The sequence below is a fragment of the Enhydra lutris genome, unplaced genomic scaffold, assembly GCF_002288905.1.
Source record: "Enhydra lutris kenyoni isolate GAN:26980312 unplaced genomic scaffold, ASM228890v2 scaffoldscaffold53, whole genome shotgun sequence".
Taxonomy (NCBI): domain Eukaryota; kingdom Metazoa; phylum Chordata; class Mammalia; order Carnivora; family Mustelidae; genus Enhydra; species Enhydra lutris.
Genome location: NW_019154137.1, coordinates 4,078,058 through 4,100,169, shown reverse-complemented (window position 1 = coordinate 4,100,169; position 22,112 = coordinate 4,078,058). Strand labels below are relative to the sequence as shown.

Here is a 22,112-nt window from a genome sequence, read left to right as displayed (position 1 = left end):
GCTTCTCCTTCTCCTATTGCCCCTTCTCCCCAACTCATGTTCACGTGTGTGCACAGTCTCTTTCAAATAAATAAAATCTTTAAAAAAAACAGAAGAGGGGTCGCCTGGGTGGCTCAGTGGGTTAAAGCCTCTGCCTTCGGCTCAGGTCATGATCTCAGGGTCCTGGGATCGAGGCCCGCATCGGGCTCTCTGCTCAGCAGGGAGCCTGCTTCCCCCTCTCACTCTGCCTGCCTCTCTGCCTGCTTGTGATCTCTCTGTCAAATAAATAAAAAATAAAAAAAATCTTAAAAAAAAACCCAAAAAAACAGAAGAGGGAACATTTCCCAAATCATTCTATGAGTCCCTTATTACACTGATGCTAAAATCACATGACAACATGATGTGAAAAAATATCTACATACCAATATGTTTTAAAAATAAAGACTCAAAAATCCTCAACAAAATACTAGCAAACCAAATTCATCAACATATAGAAAGAATTATAACCATGACTAGCTGTGATTTATTGTACAAACATGAGGGTGTATTAAATTTTTAAAAATCAGTGAATATAATACAGCATATGAACAGAATTAAAAAGCAAAAAATACATGGATCTTCTCAGTAGATACAGATAAAACATTTGACAACCTCCAGCACCTCTTCACGTCAGTAACACTCAAACTAGGAAGAGAAGGAAAACCTCAGTCTGATTAAAAAGCATCTACAAAACACCCACAGCTAACAACCTACTTAGCGGTAAGAGATGGATGTTTTACCTCCAAGAGTGGTAACAACAACGTCTGTTCTCACCACTTCTAGTCAAAATTTTTACTGGAGATTCTAAGCAGGACACTTAGTCAGGAAAATTAAATAAAAGACATCCAGATTGGAAAGGATAATGTAAAATTATCTCTATTCACATATTGTATAATCTGGTATGTAGAAAATCTTAAAGAATCCATTTTTTTCAGTAGGCTCCATATCCAATGTGAATGGGACTTGAACTCACAATCCCGAAAACAAGAATCACATGTTCTCCTGACTGAACCAGCCGGTCACCCCAAAATAATCAAATTTAAAAGAATCTTTTTTCTTTAAGATTTTATTTATTTATTTGACAAAGGTGGGGCAGGGAGAAAGAGAGCACAAGCAGGGGGAGTGGCAGGCAGAGGGAGGAGAAGCAGGTTCCCCGCTGAGTGGGAACCTGATGTAGGACTCTATCCCAGGACCCTGGGATCATGACCTGAGCTGAAGGCAGAGTATTTAACCCACTGAGCCACCCAGGCACCCCAAGAATCAATGTTTTTTAAACTATAAGAATAGGGGCGCCTGGGTGGCTCAGTCAGTTAAACATCTGCCTTTGGCTCAGTTCATGGTCTCAGGGTCCTGGGACCAAGCCCGTGCCAGGCACCCTGCTCAGTGGGGAGTCTGCTTCTCCCTCTCCCTCTGCCCCTTCCCCTGTTTGTGCTCTTTCTCGAATAAATGAATAAAATCTTTTAAAAAAAATCTATAAGAGGGAACCTGGGTGGCTCAGTGGGTTAAGCCACTGCCTTCGGCTCAGGTCATGATCTCAGGGTCCTGGGATCGAGTCCCGCATCGGGCTCTCTGCTCAGTAGGGAGCCTGCTTCTCTCTCTCTCTCTCTCTCTGCCTGCCTCTCTGTCTACTTGTGATCTCTCTCTGTCAAATAAGTAAATAAATAAATAAAATCTTTAAAAAAAAATCTATAAGAATAAATAAATGAGGCAAGCAAGGTTGTAAAATACAAGATAAATATGTAAAAATCAACTGTATTTCTATACATTTGCAATAAACAATATGAAAATGAAATTAAGAAAACAATTTCATTTATAATAGCATCAAAAAAATACACTAGTTAGGAATAAATTTAATAAAAGTTATATAAAGCATGCTGGGCACCCAGGGAAGAGTTGATGCTTGAATCTGAAGGCAGTCTGAAGGCAGTCTGCAGATAGAATTCCTTCTTCTGAGGAGGTCAGTCTTTTTTCTCTTAAAACTTCTGACTGATTAGGGGCACCTGGGTGGCTCAGCGGGTTAAAGCCTCTGCCTTCGGCTTGGTTTGTGATCCCAGGATCCTGGGATCAAGCCCCACATCGGGCTCTCTGCTCAGCAGGGAGCCTGCTTCCTCCTCTCTCTCTCTGCCTGCCTCTCTGCCTACTTGTAATCTCCGTCTGTCAAATAAATAAATAAATAATCTTAAAAAACAAAAACAAAAACAAAAAACTTCTGACTAATTAAATGAATTCCATCCACATTATGGTGGGCAAGTTGCTTTATTTAGTCTACTGATTTAAACGTTAATCTCATCTAAAAAATATTTTCCCCGCAACATCCATACTAATATTTGACCAAATATGTGGGTACTGCGGCCTAGCCAGATTGATGCATAAAATTAACCATCACAGATCGAAACACTTAATATTGTTAGGGTAGCAATACTCCTCCAAATTAACCTAAAGATTTCTTTTAATCTATATCAAAATACCAACTGGCTGTTTTGTAGAAATTAACAAACTGATCCTAAAATTCCTATGGAATCTCAAGGAACCCATAATAAACAAAATAATTTTATTAAGATTTTATTTATTTGTTTGTTTGTTTGCCAGAGAGAGAGTACAAGCAGAGGGAGTGGCAGGCAGAGGGAGAAGCAGGCTTCCCACTGATCAAGGAGCATGACGTGGGACTTGATCCCAGGACCCTGGGATCATGACCTGAGCCAAAGGCAGACAGACACTTAATGACTGAGCCACCCGGACGACCTGGCATCTTTTTAAAAAAAAGATTTTATTTATTTACTTGAGAGAGAACGAAGCACAAGGGTGAGGGGAGGGGCAGAGGGAGAGGGAGAAACTGACTGCGCTGATCACAGAGCCCGATGCAGGGCTCAATCCCAGGACCCCAAAATCATAACCTGAGCTGATATCAAGAGTCAGACGCCCAACCGACTGAGCCACCCAGGTGTTCCTAGGCAAAATAATTTTAGAAAAGAACTAAGTTGAGTTTAAAATTTCCTGAATTCAAAATCTAGTACAAAACAATAGTAATCAAGACAGCATGATACCCACACAAGAATAGACATATTTCAATGGAATATAACTGTGAGCTGGAAATAAGCCCATGTGTCTATGGTCAATTGATTTTCAGCAGAGGCACAAGTAGAATTCAATAGGGAAAGAATAGTCTTTTCAATAAACGGTGCTTAGACAAATTGAAAGCCACATATAAAAGAATGAAGTTGGATCTGTACATCACACAATATACAGAAGTTTAAAATGATGCAGCACCTGGGTGGCTCAGTGGGTTAAGTGTCTGCTTTCAGCTCAGGTCATGATCCCAGGGTCTTGGGATGGAGTCCTGAATCAGGCTCCCTGCTCAATGCGGAACCCGTTTCTCCCTCTCCCTCTGCCACTCCCCTTTCTTGTGCTCTCTCTGTGTCAAATAAGTAAATTCTTTAAAACAAAACCAAAATGAATAAAAAACCTAAATGTAAGAGTCAAAACTAAAACTCTTAGAAGATAAAATGGGAATAAATATTCATGACTTTGGATTTGTCAATGGAATCTTGGATATGACACCAAAAATGTTAGCAAGAAAAAAATAGCAACTTAGATGTCATAAAAAATTTTAAGAAACTTTTGTGTTTCTTAGGACCCTACCAAGAAAATGGAGACAACTCAAAGAAAGGGAGAAAATTTTTGCAAATCATATACCTAATAAGGGACTCATACTAGAAATTATGAAGGTCTACTAAATTCAATCATAAAATGACAACCTAATTTTTAAAATCAGAAAAAGATCTAAACAGATATTTCTCCAAAGATATGGCCAATAATCACATGAAACAATGTTCAATGTCATTCATTATCAGGGAAACATAAATCAAAACCATAATGAGGTAATACTTCATACCTACTGGGATGGCTATACTAAAAAATCCAGGATAATTAGAGTTAGTTTGGTGAGGATATAAAGTCATAACCCTCATATACTGCTGGTGGGAATATAAAACTGTGGTCACTTTTGAAAACAGTCTGGAAATTCAAGCATAGAGTTACCACTTAACCAAGCAATTCTATTCCTAGGTATATGCCCAAGAGAAATGAAAACATGTCCACACAAAAACCTATACACAAAAGTTCATAGCAGCATTATTCATAATAGCCAAATGGTGGAGTCAACTCAAATGTCCATCAACTAAAGAATGGATAAACAGGGGCACCTGGGTGGCTCAGTGGGTTAAAGCCTCTGCCTTCAGCTCAGGTCATGATCCCAGGGTCCTGGGATCGAGCCCCGCATCGGGCTCTCTGCTCAGCAGGGAGCCTGCTTCCTCCTCTCTCTCTGCCGGCTTCTCTGCCTACTTGTGATCTCTGTCTGTCAAATAAATAAATAAAATCTTTAAAAAAAAAAAAAAAAGAATGGATAAACAAATACAGTCTATCTAACTAATGGAATATTAGTCAACCATAAAAAGAAAGAAGTACTGATACATGGTACAACATGGATGAATCTTTAAGACATGCTCAGTTAAGGTAGTCACAAAAAACCTCATATTATATGATTCCATTCATGAAGTGCCTCAAATAGGCATATATATATAGAGAGAGAGGAAGTTAGTGGTTGCTTAGAGAGTTACAAGGTTTCTTTTTGGAGTGATAAAGATTGTGGTGATGATTGTACAATTTAATATACTAAAAACCATTGGATTATATACTTTAAGTGGCTGAATTTTTTGGTATGTGAAATATGTCTCAACAAAGGTAGAAAAAAATACAGACAAATCATAATGGAATTCTAAAGGTAAATCAAAAGAATGAAGGAAAAATAAGCACAAAAGAGAAGATCAGAGAGAATAGAAAACAAAAAATGTTATACTTAAGCCCTAGCATATCAATAATGTCATTAAATGTATACAGTCTAAATATGCAAATTAAAAGACACAATGGCAGAATAGTTTCAAAATATGACACAATAATATGTTTATAAAAGAAACTTCAAATAACAGAATATATGCAGGTTGGAAGTAAAAGAATAGAAAAAGTTATATCATGGGAATATTAAACAAAGGAAAGCAAGAGTGGCTATATTAATATCATATAAGTAGACCAGAGAAATGAAAATTATCAGAGATAACAAGGGAGAGAACATTCTATAATGAAAAAGTGTCAGTCACCAGGATGACATAATGCAATTCCAATCTTTATGCACCAAACAACAGAGCTGCAAAAAATATGAAGCAAATACTGATAGACTGAAAGGAGAAACAGAAAAAAAAAAAGGTAATTAAAGACTTCAACACACTTGTCTCAAAAACTGACAGAACTAGACAGAAAATCAGCAAGGATATAGAAGAACTAAATAGCACGATCAACTTACAGGATCTAATTGACGTTTATAGAACACACCAGTCAACAACAGCAGAATATACATTCTATTCACATATACATGGAACATATACCAAGATAAACCAAATCAGTAACAGAAAGATAACAGGAAAATCTCCAAACAGTTGGAAACTAATCAAAATCTAAAGAATCCTTAAGGCAAAGAAAAATTCTCAAAGAAAATAAAACAATACATTAAATGAAAATAAGAATAAACACATCAAACTTTGAGGGATATGGCTAAAGAAGTGCTGAGAGGAAATTTATAGCACTAAAAGCTTAGAAAAGACTTAGAAAAGAGAAAATGTCTCAAATCAATAACCTGAAGTTCTGATTTAAGAAAGTAGAAACAAAATAAACTCAAAGCAAGCAAAGGGAAGGAAGTAAAGAGTGGAAGTCAATGACATTGAAAACAAGAATTATAGAAGTTGAGTTTATGAGTCTTGGGATGCCTAGCTGGCTCAGTTGGTAGAGCATGTGACTCTTGATCTTGCGGTTGTGAGTTCAAGCCCCATGCTGGGTGTAGAGTTCACTTATTTAAAAAAAAAATGTTGAGTTTATGAGTCTATACTTCAAAGAATTTACCTTCATCCATTTTGAAAACCAGGACAGTATCTATTCCTCTCTCAGCTTCTTTATGGACCTAGTCCATTTTCACTATCCCTTAAAGATTCCTTCTTTAAAAAAAAAAAAATTATTGTTTTCAGAGAGTGAGCACACAAGCTTGAGGGCGGCAAGCAGAGGGAGAAGCAGACTCTCCACTGAGCAGGGAGCCCAATGCAGGGCTCAATCCCAGCTCTCTGGGATCATGACCTGAGCCAAGGCAGATGCTTAACTGACTGAGCAACCCAAGCCTCCTTCCTTAAAGATTCCTGACAGCAGTGCTATAATTCCATCTGTGATCAATCCCCTGGGATATAAACTATGCGAAGAGACTCGAGGTCACAAACTCAACTTAACTTGACATTGGATTCATTCTTATCATGCTGAGTTCTACCTTTTGTGATGCAGGCAGAAGCCAAATAAAATTTGAATACTTCCCTCTCTCTCTTACAACATTATCAGCTATAACCACCAGACCCTTGCTCTCAGTGGCCATCAGAGTAATTCTGTCGAACCCTAAGACGGTGAAAAACAGTTTGAAAATCACTTGTCTAAACTATGCTGACTCTCCTATAGAAATAAAAAACCGAAATCTCCATAAACTCAATTTTCAGCAAGATTACAATCTCATTGCCTAACCGCGGCTTATTAACCTGTGCCTAAGGTTTGCCTTCCTTTAGAAAATGTAGATATTATACTGATTCTTCCATGAACATATTAATGAGAGAGTGACTCTGGAACCATCGCCTTATCTTCAACCTTGATAAGTATAACGTCATAATCATTAGGAAACCTCAATGCAACCTCTAGGTATACTTTGGTCCTGGGGTTTCTTTTCCAATAGCCTAAGAGTACACTATTTCAGCATGCAGATAAACTCCTTCAAGAGCAACAAAACATGAAATACAACCTTGGATAAAAATTTGAAAATCACAGCACTGAATAAATGGATTCCTGAAATATTTACTAAAATAGCAGCCGGTATCCAGTAGTATATCACCGAATACCTTCCTGCAGCAAGGGAATGTGAGCCAAAGAGGTTTTTATCTTCAATGTATTTTTGGAACCTGTATTTATGAACCAAATCTGAGTTGTTCATTGAAAAGTAGTTGTTTGGGAATTTGTTATGCTCTAATAAATGAGAATATAAAGGACAAGAAATATGCTCCATTATGAGCATAAACACTCTTTCCTGCCTCCTCCTGTTGTTTTTTTCTGCCTGCTCAGTACTGGGCAAGGCCCTTGGGAGATACAAAAACATAAAGGAATGGACCCTATCCTGAGGGAGTTTATGGTCTGGTTGAGATAACAGACATGTCTAAGAAGTAAAATAATTCAACAAACATGACGAGGTTGCTGATGAGTACTCTGGGGGTGTGAATACTATGGGCTGTTGGGTCAGAGAAGGCACCATGAAAGAGACTAAACCTGAATTAGAACTGAAGGAATGGCAAAGATTTGGAGAGACAGTAAGGAGAGAAGGCATTTCAGCCAGATGGAGCAAAGTGACCAAAGGTTCTATAGAGTTAAGACTGTGTAAAGTATGCTTAGGGAACAATGGCTAGAACGAAGGGTCTATGTTGAAGAATAACAAGGATGTGACTAGGTCACGATTAGGGCTGATTTCCCCATATTAAGGAGCTTTGGCCTTAGCACATTAGCTACTACTAAATTGTAGCCATCTGCATCAGAATCACCTGCAGAGACTGTTGAAAATTAATTACAGGCCCCAAGTCCAATGACTCTGATTCAGTAGGTTTAGGGATGGGGCCAGGGAGCCTTCATTTTGAACAAGCATCTCCCACCCCCACCCCCACACAGGCGCACAGATACCCCCTCAACTGATTCTGATGCCTGACCGAATATGAGAACTCCTTCAGGCAATGGAAAAGCTGATGAGAGGCTTTTGAAAGCGGAGTACTATAGTGATACAGCAGTGATTTGGGAAAATACATCTTCATTTGTATGCTAGACAGATTGAAGAAAAGGAGATAAGGGAAGTCAGAGGAAGGCTTTCAATAGTCCAGGTGCTCGGGCTAATCACTGTGATTTATCCATCCCTTTGTTTCCAGGACCTAGCATGGTGTCTTGTAAGTAGTAATTCACTCCGAGGACGAGTTACTTATGAAGCTGATGGCTCTTGTGTTTCAGAGTCCCTTACTCAAGGGATTCTTTCCCAGTCCCCTTTTTTTTTTAATTAAAAAAAAAAGAACCTCACATATATATCTATTTCTGAATTCTTTTTTTAAAATTTTTTTAAAGATTTTATTTATTTATTTGACAGACCGAGATCACAAGTAGGCAGAGAGAGAGGAGGAAGCAGGCTCCCCGCTGAGCAGAGAGCCCAATGTAGGGCTCGATCCCAGGACCCTGGGACCATGACCTGAGCCGAAGGCAGAGGCTTAACCCACTGAGCCTCCCAGGCACCCCTATTTCTGAATTCTTGCACTTAAAAGTGGCCCCCAAAATTGTATAAAGCCTTAGACTCCATAAATACTAGATCCAGCCCTGTATTCAATGTTTACAGAATTGAACTCAAAGATTTAATCTTTGGACAAACCACTTAATGTGTTCTTCCTCCCTGCTAGACCCCTTAACCCAAGTTGATTCTCAATATAATAGACTGATCCTATTAAAACAGAAGTCATATCACATATCACTCCTCTGCCCAAACTCTCCAGTTTCAGAGTGAAAGCCATATTTTTACAATGGCTCTAAGGTCCTATACAACCTGGATCCTTTTCCCTCTCTCTCTTTTTTTTTTTTAAAGATTTATTTATTTATTTAACAGAGAGAGAGATCACAAGTAGGCAGAGAGGCAGGCAGAAAGAGAGGAGGAAGCAGGCTCCCTACTGAGCAGAGAGCCCAATGTGGGGCTCGATCCCAGGACCCTGAGACCATGACCTGAGCCGAAGGCAGAGTCCCAACCCACTGAGCCACCCAGGCGCCCCCCTTATTTCCTCTCTTATCTCATCTCCTACTCTTCCTTCTGCTCACTCTGCTCCAGTTACACTAACCTCTTTGTTGTTCCTTGGCCTGCATCAGGGCCTTTGAAGTTTCTCTTCCCTTTGCATGGAATACTCTTCCGGGCAGATATTCTCATGGCTCACTCTCTCACCTCCCTCAGAGCTGTGCTCGAATGTCACCTTCTCAGTGATACCTTTTCTGACCACCTTCTCTAAACTTCAGTCTTACATACATACTCCCTACACCCCTTCTCTGCTTTATATTCCTCCTTAGCACTTCTCACTATATAACATATATATATTTCAATTTTTGTCTTTCACCATTAGAAATGCAAGCTCCAGGGGCGCCTGGGTGGCTCAGTGGGTTAAAGCCTCTGCCTCCGGCTCAGGTCATGGTCTCAGAGTCCTGGGATCGAGCCCCGCATCGGGCTCTCTGCTCAGCAGGGAGCCTGCTTGCCTTCCCCTTTCTCTCTGCCTGCCTCTCTGCCTACTTGTGATCTCTGTCAAATAAATAAATAAAATCTTAAAAAAAAAAAGAAAAGAAATGCAAGCTCCATGAGGACAGGGGTATTTGTCTCTCTTGTTTTCTGGTATATCCCTACCACGTGCAACAGTTCTCTAGGCATAGGAATTGCTCAAAATAAATCTCTCCTTGAATGAATGAATACCACATTTCAGCTGTGTAACTTTGGATAAATCACTTACCATAAGCCTTGGTTTTCTCACCTATACAATTAGACGATAATAGCACTTACTTCATAGTCTTCTCAGGTTTGGAAGGAGATAATTTGCTAAAAATACAGAATCTTGCACAAAGTAGTCAATAAATGTTTTTTTTTTTTAAAGATTTTATTTATTTATTTGACAGACAGAGATCACAAGTAGGCAGAGAGGCAGGCAGAGAGAGAGGAGGAAGCAGGCTCCCTGCTGAGCAGAGAGCCCGATGCGGGGCTCAATCCCAGGACCCTGGGATCATGACCTGAGCTGAAGGCAAAAGCTTTAACCCACTGAGCCACCCAGGCGCCCCAGTAGTCAATAAATGTTAACACGAGCCCTCAATAACTTAATCCAAAGAATATCACTTCCCCTACTTCCATGGTAGACCAGCCCGAACCAGGCACACTTAGCCAGGCCTGACCAAATTTCATCAACAGAGCTGCAAATGCAGAAGCTATTTCCCTCCACTGATGAATGTCACCGACAAGTACAGAGGCAAACAGACACACACAGAGAGGCAGATGTGACACACCAGAAGCTCAGCCAGGACATGATCTCAGGCAAGCAGAATTGTAATCTGTCTTGTTTTACAGAGACATGAGAAGGGAGCCAAGCTACATATGCACATTCTGTTATATTTGTGAGGAGTCAGTCATTCCTTGGACATCATGGGAAGCCAAATCAAGAGCAAACCTACTTACACAGACAGCGGGAGGAGTCGTAACTATTGGCATCACGTGACTGGTACCTAATTTTGAGTCACTCTTGCTTAAGTGAGAGCCCACCCCTCTCACTCACACAAAAGCATGCTGAGCTCAGGCAGGACCTCATAGGGACAGGGCTGCTTCCAACATCTGCTCCTGGACTCGTTCCGGACTCTTCATTGTCCAGTTAGAGCCTATAGATGTGAGTCTTCCTGAAAGGAAGAGGGGCTAGGGAAAGAGAGTCCTTCCTACTGTCATGCTGCGATATGCTCTTAACAAATGTGTGGGGCCAACTTTAAGACCATAACTCTTGTTTCCTCTACATCTACTTAGAGAGTAACATTCTGTGCACATTGAATAATAACAACAACAATTACTGGCTACCATTTAACAATTACTATGTAAGAAGTACCATATAACGACCTTTACAAGTTCACTGTTCTTAAACATTCAATAACACATTAGGTCGGTACTACTGGCCCCATTTTACAAAGGGGAAATCCAAACTGACTCAGAAAGATGAATTTATTTACATAAGGTCATATAGCTAGTGAGTGATAACAGGATTCAAACAGATCTGCCTTGCTCCAAATTCATACTTGCCACTATAGAACACTGCCATTCTAGAAAAAGATAATTTAGCCATATGCACAAAACTAACTTGAAGATATAAAGTCCATATCAATTAGGCAATGTGAAATTGAGAGAGACTGAGAGCAGTTTCATCCAACTCAGAAAGTAAAAGCAACAACATTTGGTTTGGGATTATAAATCTGCTCCTGATTCAGTCCTTCTGTAACTGTCAGAAAGGTCAATATTCACTTTCCAATTTTAGCTGGCTCCCTCTCAGTTGCTGAAGAAGAGTCTGTCTACTTGGTCCCCAGATATCGTAAGCAGCCAAGTTCGGTGTGCTGGTATATCAGTCTGGGTCCAATCAGGATAAATAAATGACACAGTCATTTGAACAGGGAAAGTTAAATATAAAAACCTATTAATTAGAACAGAAAATTGGAGTAACAAGGGATTGGCTAGGAAGAAGTAAAGACCATTCCAAATACAGAAATAGCATATCTAAGGAGTAACCACTATCCCAGAGGCTGAGACGGAATGCCCAAGGAAGAAGTTCCTCCTCAGTCGCACAACCCTCCTCCAACATGGCTGACATTGGTGGAGAGGATATAGCCATGGCTAACTGGATGCCGGAGAAGCTGCTATGGTGCCACACCAGTAAAACGTGCTAGAAATCTGCTCTTTGGAACTTGTCAGAAACTCATTCTCAAGGGGATTCATGGGAAGTGTTTTAGTAGACGCACTCTACTACAAAATTACCTGAGAGGGGGTTACTGGGGAAAGCCTGGGGCCCCCAGGAACTGCTAGATCCCATGCACCGTAGAAGCCAGGCACTGGAGGGGCTGTCCTCACTGCCTCGGAGTTGGACAATGGGGAAGCCACTTGTCCTGGAGTAGCTAATTGTGTATGCACACTGGAATCAGAAAGCAATTTTTATTTTCTCCTTCTAATGTCTCTTTAATACCTGCTGACAAAATGTAATATCATAACTAGAAAAGGAAAAGCATTTAAAAGGCCGAGATTCATCTTCACAGATCAGTCAATAAGAATACATATGGAGCTGAAAAATCAAAAACTCATGCTGTCAGATCTGTGAAACCTTGGTACGCTCCTGAGCAGCCTGTCTCTCTACTGGTTCTAGCTTCTACCCAAGGCTACATACGCTTTTTTTTCCGTCTCTGTGCCTCCCACATAGAAAAAAAACTGATAAATTTGTTTTTATAATGTGTTCTGATTCCAGTTAGTAATAAATATGCATTACAGAAAAATTAGAAAAGTCAACCCTTTTATAGAAGAAAATGCAAAACATTCCCTAACTCAAGAGATAATCATAATTAACATTTTAAAATGTTAACATATATCTAAAATATAGTGAGGTGTGTGTGTATATATATGTGTGTGTACATATCCCAAACACATGCACACATATGCACACATAACCCTACATGCACCTACATATCTATGTTTATGTGCACTGGCACATCATATCTATCCATTTATATAAATAGATGTATATAGAGATACAAATATGGAAATATTTTATGAACAAAAGGGTACAAATATTAAGTGTCCTTTTGACTTTTTATTCTGTAAGTGTAAGAGTGCTGCGTATCTCCCGTAGAAGAACAAGGAAAACACCTCTGTTACTCATGAATCATTAATCCTTAACAATGTGACAATATTTCAGAGTGGTTAAAGAGCAGAGTTCAATAAATAATAGCCCATAGGCAAATCCCTCCACCTGCTTTTGTAAATAAAGGTTTATTGGAACACAGCCACATCCATTAATTTATCTAGAAGTGATGGCTTTTCTGCTACAACAGCAGAGTTGAGTAGTTGCAACAGAGACCATATGGCCTGCAAAGCCTAAAAACATTTACTGTCCAGCCCTTTACAGAAAATTTTGCCAGTTCCTGCTTAAGAACATGGAATCTATAGAGAAAATCCCAGCTCCAACCCTAGCTGTGTGCCTTGGGCAACTCACTTCCACTCTCTGAGGCTCAGTTTCCTCATATTTATGAAATGGAAAAAATAACACCTACTTCACAGGGCTACTGGAGAGATTAAAAATGAAACGTATGGTACTTGCAACGGTTACAACATGAAAACCTAATGAATGCTTGCTCTTGTTATTTTTTATAAGCACACCAAATAAACAAAAGCAATCACACACAGTGTTTCTTTGGCCCAGTACCATACCCTGGGGGAATGGACCTAATTGGCTGTATCTTTCTTTTGTTTTTTCCTCGGAACACAAAATGGAAGCTTAGAGAAACAGAAAATCAGCCTATTTATATAAAAATGGAAGTATGCCATTTCTTTCCCTTAGGAGAAGCCCTAGTACAGGAAGCTGAATCCCTTACCCATTCAATTGGCAGAGCCAATGAAAGAACAGCAAAAAAGCTTTGAAACAAACCTAAGTCTGGACATAAATATATAATGTGCTGCAGGAATATATACAAGCTGCAAGAATTTCCCTAATCTCGTATCACAGTTCCATTTCAGCATGGAGGGTTTGTGCCCATCAAGATGACCCCCCCCCCAGCAATATCATTATACCAACAGTGTGCTGAGCCACTCTCTTCACCTACTGACTAATTGAAAAGCATCAAAAAAAAAAGTGGTAATTGGGGCGCCTGGGTGGCTCAGTGGGTTAAGCCGCTGCCTTCAGCTCAGGTCATGATCTCAGGGTCCTGGGACCGAGCCCCGCATCGGGCTCTCTGCTCAGCAGGGAGCCTGCTTCCCTCTCTCTCTCTCTCTCTCTCTCTGCCTGCCTCTCTGTCTACTTGTGATCTCTCTCTGTCAAATAAACAAATAAAATCTTTAAAAAAAAAAAGTGGTAATAATGTCAGGTGATAAAGTAGTTTGATTTGGATTTAAACAAGAAGTTATTATACCATAATCCATGTTCTTAAGCTAATTTCTTAGAAGCTTTAAAATATTCTTTTAGAGAGAGAGAGAGAGTGTGTGTGTGTGTGTGCGTGTAGGAGTGGGGAGGGGAGGAAAAGGGGGAGAGAGAGAGAGAGAATCTTAAGCAGGCTCCACGTTCAGTACAGAGCCCAATGCGGGGCTCCATCTCATGACCCTGAGCTCACAACCTGAGCCAAAATCAAGAGTCGGATGCTTAACCGACTGAGCCACCCAGGCGCCCCTAAAATATTATTTTCTTAAAACCTAGCATGTTTTCTGATGGTATTATTAAGCACTACAGAAGTACAAGGAAAGTTTATTTGGATAAATTGCTTCAGATGAACCAAGTAAATCCAGGAAAACTAGAGACTGGTTTTTTTCTATCCTCTGAAGTTTTGGGGTTTTTCAAGGAGCTAAGGAGAAATGAACAGGAGTTTTCTTTTAACTTTAGTATTCATCCCCCTCCAACCCTTCACTGTTCTTGCTAACAGAATAGATAGGCAGATGGGTGGAGGTGGCATGGAAAAGAATGGGACACAATATGATACTGTAGTAATTAGTCTCTCCACAAACTGACACACAATTTTCCTTGGTTTTTGGTTTCTAGTCCAGATAAAAATGTATGCAACATTTTATACTATAACAAAACAAACAGGATAATGGTTTATTATTATTATTATTTTTTAAAGATTTTATTTATTTATTTGACAGACACAGATTACAAGTAGGCAGAGAGGCAGGCAGAGAGAAAGGGAGAAGCAGGCTCCCTGCTGAGCAGAGAGCCCGATGCGGGGCTCAATCCCAGGACCCTGGGATCATGACCTGAGCCGAAGGCAGAGGCTTTAACCCACTGAGCCACCCAGGTGTCCCATGGCTTATTATTTTTATTCTGGAATAATACCTCTCTGGAATATGGGAACATTCCTTTGGGCCACCGGCAGGCTGATAAAAATGTGAGGAAACACTATATGATATAATAGGCTTATAACCCCAAATACTACACTTAGACAACAAGTATGGTCTTTTACCCCAGCATGGGGTTAAAAATCTGGCCCCAAGTCTCAGCATAGTTATATCTCTTCAACAGTGAGTTCTGTGGGTACCTAGATGGTACTTTCAAACATCATTCTACTGCTAGAGGGGCACACCGTACCTGTTCCAGTATTGACTACCTTTTATTTTTAGTCATGGCTTCTTTCTGGAATTCCTTGTCCAACCATTTCTGCCTATGAAAAAAAAAATTTTTTTTTTAAAGTAAGCTCTATGCCCAACATGGGACTTGAACTAATGACCCAGAGATCAAGAGTTGCATGCTCTGCTGGCTGAGCCAGCCAAGTACTCCCTGCCTATGGAAATTTTGGCCATCGTTCAGCTACCAGCTCCAGTAAAACTACCCTTTTTGAAACCTTTCCCAATTCAAGAACATACTTCTAGGGGCACCTGGGTGGTCCAGTTGGTTAAGTGTCCAACTCTTGATTTTGGCTCAGGTCATGAATTGGAGTCCTGGGATCCAGCTCCACATCGGGCTCCTTGCACAGCAGAGAGTAGTTGCAAGAGCAGAGAGATTATCTCTCCTTTTCCCACTACCCCTCCCCTTAGCTTGCGTGCACATTCATTCTCTCTCTCTCTCTCAAATAAATAAATAAATAAAATCTAAAAAAAAAAAAAAAGAACATATTCCTAAAACATGTAACCACTCCTGCTGCCAAAGATGGAGGACATAAGGAGGTAAAATAATTAGAATTTAGGGGTGCCTAGCTGGCTCAGTCAGTAGAGCACGCAACTCTTAATCTCTGGGCTGTGAATTTGAGCCCCACGTTGGATGTAGAGATTACTTAAAAATAAAAACCTTCAAAAATAGAAATAATATTAATTAGAGTTTATATGAGTGTGGGGAACACTGAGATGGGGATGCTGGGATAGAGGTGGAATGAGGGCTTTGGATTTTACATTGAATTTTTTCACCCGAGTTTGTTGATTTGAGTTCAAGTTGTTACAAAAGCTGTAAACTGCAGACTAGACGGTATGAGAACAACAGAAAATCATTCCCAAACTCTCACAATCAGCACTGCACAAGTAACAACAATAGCATTTTACCATTGTGGGAGGGGAAAGAACATGAAGAAAGACCCCCTTTTCGGTGCAGGCATCCAGGCCAACTTAAACACTGATGAAAACCATCTGACAATCCAGCCACGACTCTAAGGACAAGATAATAGCACCCATTGCCAGAAGAATCTGAAAACTGATGTCTTTTTTTTTTTTAATATTTTATTTATTTATTTGACAGAGATCACAAGTAGGCAGAGAGGCAGGCAGAGAGGGGGGGGGGGAAGCAGGCTCCCTGCTGAGCAGAGAGCCCGATGCGGGGCTCGATCCCAGGACCCTGAGATCATGACCTGAGTGGAAGGTAGAGGCTTTAACCCACTGAGCCACCCAGGCGCCCCCTGATGTCTTGAATGTAACAATAAACATGAAAAAATCCAAATTCACTTTAACTCCTGACGACATTGACTCAACCATACATTAAAGGCTTGACAGAATAAGAGGAGGCCCATTCCCAGACATAAATAAAATCTACCTTAGTCTCTCCTCTTCTAACCATTTGATAAAAAATTATGAGACACAGGGACCTGAAAACAGGCCATTGTCAGTAGGCAAAGCAATCAACAGAGATGACTCAGGTGTCAAAACTATCAGAGAGGGACTTAAAAGAACTTTATGTTAAAGAGCATATTATATCAAATGAATTATGATACATATGAAAGGAGCTAGTGAAAAAGGTAGACAGCAAACATGGACAGGGAATTTCAGTAGAGACAGAAATTGAAAAAGTCAAGTAAAGATCCTTTTTTTGGTTTGTTTTGAACAAGAAACCTAAATAAGGACACCAGTCATATTGGAATTAGAGTCTACCCAAATGCCCTCATTTTAACTTGATTACCTCTGTAAAAATTCCTTTTTTAAAAAAATTTTTAAAAAAGATTTTATTTATTTATTTGACAGAGACAGACAGGCAGAGAGGGAACACAAGCAGGGGGAGTGGAGAGGGAGAAGCAGGTTTCCCACCGAGCAGAGAGCCTGATGTGGGGTTTGGTCCCAGGACCCTGGGATAATGACCCGAGCTGAAGGCAGATGCTTAATGACTGAGCCACCCAGGTGCCCCTCTCTGTAAAAATTCTATGTCAGACTTCTGGGTTTTGGTTTCGCATGTTAGGACCTTGGGAGTTACCACTCCATTCTAACAAGTAAAAAACTGAACAGACTGAAAAATCAACAGCTCTTCTTGGATCTGTAAGAGAAGGGAGGACACAAAGCAAATGTCAGCCCCCAATACAATAAACAGGCAAATACAGGAAGGGAGTTGTGGCTTATCTGAGTCTCTGCTCCGGAGCAGAAACTACCATGGCAACGATAGCCTGGGTAAGAAAACCTGAACTCTAACAGGAATTACCGGACGCTCAGTGTGGGCAGCTCCGTGACCTAAAAATTCCAGGAGGCCCCAGTCACAGAAAGGGGTCCCAGCAATACTCTAAGAGCTCAACCAGGTTCCCACAGTAAATATCAAGAAAAACTCACTTGGACTTCTGGCAGGAAAATGGAACCATCTTGAAATACCCAGAGAACCCTGCTGTTAATAATGCCTGCCATCAGGGGAAACTAACTAACAAGAGCCCAACCTGCTGGGGTATTATCAGCTTAACTCACCTGGGGAAGGAAAATACCCAACTCTAGCCCAATCTACTGATCTTGACCCACCTAAATAGGGAAAAAAACAAAACAAAACTAAGAAACACTTTTTATTTTCCCCAATCCCCAGCTATTGGAAAACAATAGGGCATATATTTTTTTTAAGATTTTATTTATTTATTTGAAAGAGAGAGAGAGATCACAAGTAGGCAGAGAGGCAGCCAGAGAGAGAAGGGGAAGCAGGCTCCCCGCTTAGCAGAGAGCCCGATGCGGGGCTCGATCCCAGGGCCCTGAGATCATGACCTCAGCGGAAGGCAGAGGCTTTAACCCACTGAGCCACCCAGGCGCCCCAGGGCATAGTATTTTAAAAGTAAATTTTCATAAGTTAAGAATGTATTTTCTAAACCCTAGAACAACCACTAGAAAGACTAAAAAGAATGACAAATTAATAAGGAAATACATTAGGATCATGAACTAACGTCAAAAAACTAACTCACTAAGATATAATTGGTCAGAACAGTGAATCCAACCTCATAGCCATCATATGTAGGCAAGAAAATCGGAACCCATTTCACAACTGGAAATTAAGAGAGAGAAAAGACAGGATGACTTCCAACCACATAACTGCATATATAGGGAAGTGGAGTTAAGTGGTGCTGACTGCCTCTGAAGAAATTTTTCTCTGCTCCTTCTAATAAGCCATTATCAAATTGTATAGTTTAGAGAGAGTTACAGAGGGTAGCATGAATGGCCAATACAGGTGGTGAAGGGATGAGACAGAAGTAGAAGTACCATATGGTATGAGCTGGAACCATGAAGAGATGAATAAATGACATAGCTAATATTAAGGCCCTTTCCTTCATGACTGAAAGACCGTGCCCCTAATCACTGAACTATTAATACCTGCCATGTGTAGACGCTCAGTAATAGTTGAATAAATTACTTCCTACTGTTGCTTTTTTCTGGAATGCTCTTTCCCATTTTTTTTTCAAAAGATTTTATTTATTCATTAGAAGGAGAGAGCATGAGCAGGGGGCGGGGGGCAGAGGGAGAAGGAAAAGCAGTCTCCCCACTGAGCAGGAAGCCGGTAGAGGGCCTGGGTCTGGGACCTGAGGGTCAGGACCTGAGCCACCCAGGTGCCCTGCTCTTTCCCTTCTATGACCATCTATAAAAACCCTATTTCACAGAGACCAGCTCCAATGCAGCCTCCTCCATGATGCCTCTCTGATCTACTCTTCCCTACCCACCAAGAGCCTGCTGCATTAATACTAAATACTAATATAAATACTACTAGTAGTAATAGCAGCCTAGAACTTATGAGTGCTTACTCTATACCAGGCAATAGGTTAAGAGTTTACATGGATTATTTTTTATAAAATCCTAGCAATAATCCTATGAAAAAGATACTATTTTTTAAAAAGATTTTATTTTATTTATTTGACAGAGAGAGACACAGTGAGAGAGGAAACACAAGCAGGGGTAGTGGGAGAGGGAGAAGCAGGCCCCACACCCAGCAGAGAGCCTGATGCGGGGCTCGATCCCAGGGCTGTGGGAACATGACCTGAGCCGAAGTCAACCGCTTAACCGACTGAGCCACCCAGGTGTCCCAAAAGATTTTTTTAAAAATCTTTTTTTTTAAAAGATACTATTATTATCCACGTTTTGCAGATGAACACTTTCAGAGAGGTTTAAGAATGGCTCACTCTAGAGTACACAGTGGAAAACCAATATTCCAACACAAGTTTCTGCATCTAAAACCCATAGTATTAACCACTTAGCCATTTGGTTTCCCATAAATTGGGGGCTGTGTCAGAGACTAACTGTCCCCTAGGATTTATCCTCTCCTATTAACAACAGGGACACCAAGTTTTACCTGGGCTCCTGAATGCCCTGATAGACACTATATACCCAGCTTCCATGTAAGTTAATTGCGAATATGTGACTTAGTTGAGACAATAGGATGAGAGTAGAAGCAAAGAGTGTAATTTCCATATCATCTCTTAGAAGATGAAATCACGGGGCACCTGGGTGGCTCAATGGGTTAAAGCCTCTGCCTTCAGCTCAGGTCATGATCCCAGGGTCCTGGGATCGAGCCCCACATCAGGCTCTCTGCTCAGTGGGGAGCCTGCTTCCCTCCACCCCTGCCGGCCTCTCTGTCTACTTGTGAGTTCTCTCTGTCAAATAAATAAATAAAATTAAAAAAAAGAAGAAGATGAAATCACTAGCTCTATACTCTTTTTTCCCTTTCCTAAAATCAGGAACATGAATTTGGAGGTGAACCAGTTTCAACTATGAAAACAAGGAGTATACCCTAGAAGAAGGCAGAGCAACAAAATGGAAGAAACCTAATTCCTTGAATCACTGTATGAAGTAAAGCCACCCTGCCAGACCTGATCCACCCATCTCTGGGCTACCATATAAATGAAAAATAAACTTCTATCTCATTTAAGCTGATGGAGGTTTGTTTTTTGTTTGTTTTTTTTGTTGTTGTTGTTGTTGTTTTTTGCCATGGTATGTTAGCCTTTACCCTAATACAAATATTTTCCCCTACACTAGGAAGAAGAAACTAGACAACTACCTAATTAAGCATATGCAGTTGAGAGATTATCACACAAGAGAGTATGGAAGTGAAAGAATATGATAACATAAGAAATATTGGCTTATAAGTACAGTTAATATGTGTCAAAGCTTGAATTTGAATTGAGATTCACCTGACTCTAAAGACTATGGTCTTAAATTTTAACCAATTGTTCTCAAACTCTTTATGCCCCAAAATGACCTGCATCACTTGTTAAAATATAGATTCTGGAAGAGATTATGCTGAGTGAAATAAGTCAAGCAGAGAGAGTCAATTATCATATGGTTTCACTCACTTGTGGAGCATAAGGAATAACATGGAGGACATTAGGAGAAGGAAAGGAAAAGTGAATTGGGGGGAAATTGGAGGGGGAGACAAACCGTGAGAAACTGTGGACTCTGAGAAACAAACCAAGGGTTTTGGAGGGGCAGGGGGTTAGGTGAGCCTGGGTGGTGGGTATTACGGAGGGCACGTAATTGCATGGAGCACTGGGTGTGGTGCATAAACAATGAATGCTGGAACACTGCAAAGAAATAAAATAAAATGGAAAAGAATATAGATTCTCAGGACTTATCTCCAATGATTCTGATACTAGAAATCTGTATTTTCATCAAGTACCTCCAGTTGATTCTCATCCACAGCCATGTTAGTAAAACACTGGCCTATGGAAATGTTTCTCTTTCTAGATCACCCAAACTCTCAGATAAGTACAAGTGTTGAATGGCTACTGGTCACCCTAGGGAGGAAGAAGGAAAAAACAGCAGGAGCCTCACTGCTCCCTCTGGCAACATTTGCTTTGCTTTTTTCCTCACAGGCCTGAAATTTGCCTAACAGTATGAGAGCACAAAGAGAGTACCATTCAGTATACAACAGCAGGAAACTCACCCACATTCAAACTGTGCAGACCAGAACCCTCAGCCCCAAAGACTTCTCCTCAGCACTTTATACTCTCTTTGCTAAAGAGCACTTTCTTTCAAGGTGACTAGGTAAAGGCAAGGAAGGGCAATATTACTCCATTATTTTGCCAAAGCTCATAAGAGCCAGGAAACCCAAATTCCAAATATTATCTGCTCTATTGATTTACTCTTACAAATTATATGGGGGTTCATACTTGCAGAAAAAAAAAGACATGTCAGCCATAAGTTTGATCTTTTGATGGAATCTTCGGGTTTATCATGTTTGACAATTAATCCATATTTCTTTCTATTGTATCAGAATTATTGTTAGTGATTTCATTAATGACTTCTCAGAATTGAAAACTGACTTATGTGTTTGTATGTATATTTATATTTATTAGATAACGTGACCTAGACAATCTCTACATTAACTTCAAATACTCTAGAATTCTAGAGTCTACTATAATGCAAATTTTGACTCAATTTAGGCAAAATCAGGTCTTAGAGAGAAGCTCAATGCAAAACAACTTTTATTACAGTACTATCTCGGTACCTGGGTGACTCAGTCAGTTAAGCGCCCAACTCTTGTGTAAGGACCTATTTTATATTTTTATTTTAGCCAGAGGCTTCCATTGATGTTAAACAATAACTTTGTTGTTTAACCCTTAAACTGTCCCTGCTCCCCTTCCCCCAAGGGACTTAAAAACAAGTCCTGGAAACCAGCTCCAGCTGTGGAGGCCAAGAAAAACAAGGCTGTACCCACCTCGAGTCTAGCCCTGACATAAGTACAGCCATCTTGGCAAAGCAAAAGCCGGCACCTTGCACAGTAAGAGTGGGTTAGCATAAGAATGGCCATCCTGAAGGCCAGGAAGCCATTTTACTGAGCGTCCCTAACCAGCCCACACGAACACGTAACTTGAGATAAGAGAAAGTAACTAAAACCTAAGAAACAACTTAATCATATACCACCAGGGTGGTTAGGCGCTGGCGCCACAGGGACCAGATGTTAAAGAAAACAAATAGTTAACTTGCAGAGATCACAATCCTGCAAGACAGGAGTCTCCCTTGGTTTGCAAATGTCCTGGTGATTTACAAC

The 22,112-nt window shown here is 40.4% G+C and overlaps 1 pseudogene; it reads right to left on the bottom strand.

Annotated features, from left to right (window-relative positions):
- LOC111157225 overlaps positions 1-20,765 on the bottom strand; it is a 31,008-nt pseudogene extending 10,243 nt beyond the window's left edge.
- Between the last annotated feature and the right edge of the window lie 1,347 nt (positions 20,766-22,112).